We start from the raw sequence: 2,500 nt of genomic DNA on the forward strand, positions 1-2,500 counted from the left end.
TCGAGGAAATCGGAAAAAATAGGAACCGGCTCGGAATGACCCCAAATTCAGTGGGCAGCCTCATAAAAATATGGCTGATTTTACTGGATTGATTTCATGTGGAAAGCACGACGTTTTGTTGTAGGAATGCGGGAACCCCGGCGGCTCGCCTGCCGCGGCCAGCGACGTCGGGCTGGCCCCTGCAGCGCCTAGCCTCTCCCACGCGGGGGGCAGGCCAGAGCGCGGGGGGCCAGGGCCCGAAGGCAGCCCCCCCGCGGGCGAGAGAGCAAGCCAGCAGGGGCTGTCCGCGCGTCGCGCAGCGCGGCATGGCTGCGGGGGCCGCGCGCGCGCGCCCAAGCGCCCAAGGGCCCCCAAGGGCCCCAGGCCCTCAGGCCCCAGCGCCCCAGCGCCCAGCGCGGGCGGGCGCGCGCGCGCGTGTGGTCTTTGAGGGGCGCCGGCCTGGTGGCTCCCTAAAGAGCAATAAGTGTCATTGCAGCTCTGGCAGGGGGAGACACTACTAGGTCCCAGCTGTCACCCCCCCTCTAAAAAATTCATTTCTTGGTATTTTGAGCTGAAATTTTGCACAGAGGTTGGCAAAAATCCAATCCACCTTCATTAATTTTCCCAGAATTTTTCGAGGTCGGGAAGTATTTGTTTTAATTTTCCTACCATTAGAAATCGAGTAAATCCGCAAAACTAGGAACCGGCCCGGAATGACCCCAAATTCAGTGGGCAGCCTCATAAAAATATGGCTGATTTTACTGGATTGGTTTCATGTGGAAAGCACGACGTTTTCTTGTAGGAATGCGGGAACCCCGGCAGCTCGCCTGCCGCGGCCAGCGACGTCGGGGACGCTGGCCTGCGCTGTCGAGCCCGCGAGGGCTGTCTCCGCGGCAGGCCCCCCCTGAACGGGGCACGACAGGCCACCGCGCTGGCTCGTCCAGCGTCGACAGTCCCTCGTCCAGGTTTCAGATCGCGCCAAGTCGAACCCATGACCTGCTCAAGCCATCGTGCGCTGCCGAATTCGCATCTGCGTGTAGGCTGCCATTCCACGCGGCAGCCCCTGTTTTCGTCAGCGTGCCCCCCTGACGAATTTTCCTGCCTGGCCCAGTCCAGCGTCCAGCCCCTGTTCGTCGAAAAATCTGCGCTGCCGATTTTCCACGCGGCAGCCCCTCTTTTCGTCAGCGTGCCCCCCTGACGAATTTTCCTGCCTGGCCCGGCCAGTCCAGCCCCTGTTCGTCGAAAAATCTGCGCTGCCGATTTTCCACGCGGCAGCCCCTCTTTTCGTCAGCGTGCCCCCCTGACGAATTTTCCTGCCTGGCCCGGCCGGTCCAGCATCCAGCCCCTGTTCGTCGAAAAATCTGCGCTGCCGATTTTCCACGCGGCAGCCCCTGTTTTCCTCAGCGTGCCCCCCTGACGAATGTTCGTCGAAAAATCTGCGCTGCCGATTTTCCACGCGGCAGCCCCTCTTTTCGTCAGCGTGCCCCCCTGACGAATGTTCGTCGAAAAATCTGCGCTGCCGATTTTCCACGCGGCAGCCCCTCTTTTCGTCAGCGTGCCCCCTGACGAATTTTCCTGCCTGGCCCAGTCCAGCGTCCAGCCCCTGTTCGTCGAAAAATCTGCGCTGCCGATTTTCCACGCGGCAGCCCCTCTTTTCGTCAGCGTGCCCCCCTGATGAATTTTCCTGCCTGGCCCGGCCGGTCCAGCCCCTGTTCGTCGAAAAATCTGCGCTGCCGATTTTCCACTCCGCAGCCCCTGTTTTCGTCAGCGTGCCCCCCTGACGAATTTTCCTGCCTGGCCCGGCCAGTCCATCTTCCAGCCCATGTTCATCGAAAAATCTGCGCTGCCGATTTCCCCGACGAACCTGCAGCTGCACAAATCTGCGCTGCCGATTTCCCCCCCTGTCGGCATGGCTGCCGCTGCCCCGATGTCCAGACCAACAGTCTTTTTTGTCGACTTTGCCGATTTTGTCCGCGCTGCCGATTCCAACACTACCCCCTGCATCCAAACCAGCATTGTTTCGTCAGCTCTTCCCCTGACGATTTTAGCCCTGTAACAAACAGTAGGCCTCCAATCCCGCCAACGGGAGCCAAGTTGATAGGGAAGAGAATTGAATGACGCGCCTGGTCCTCGCACCCCGCCACCCGAGGGGCCTTTTTCCCGGCAGCCTCTGAAAAACTCTAGCTTTCACGGTCCTCGCCGCCCCTCACCACCATGGCAGGCCTCTAATCCCACCCATCAGCAGTTGTAGCCGATAGGGCAGTGATTTGAATGACGCGTCGCGGGCCTCCGGGTCATCTCACCCGGCCATTAATTGGAGCGTTTTTGGCTGGCCGAGGATGGGGGGATGGATCTCTTCTTCCGAAAAAGCAAACAGTACATCGGGAGTTATGTTGACGGGGCATGGAATTGAATGACCCGTCGCGGGCCGCCGGGTCATCTCACCCGGCCATCCCGGGGAGCGTTTTTCCCGGCAGCATCGGGGAAACTCTTGCTTTCACTGCCCGCTGCCCAAGTCCCC

The sequence above is a fragment of the Populus nigra genome, chromosome 2 (assembly GCF_951802175.1).
Source record: "Populus nigra chromosome 2, ddPopNigr1.1, whole genome shotgun sequence".
Taxonomy (NCBI): Eukaryota; Viridiplantae; Streptophyta; class Magnoliopsida; order Malpighiales; family Salicaceae; genus Populus; species Populus nigra.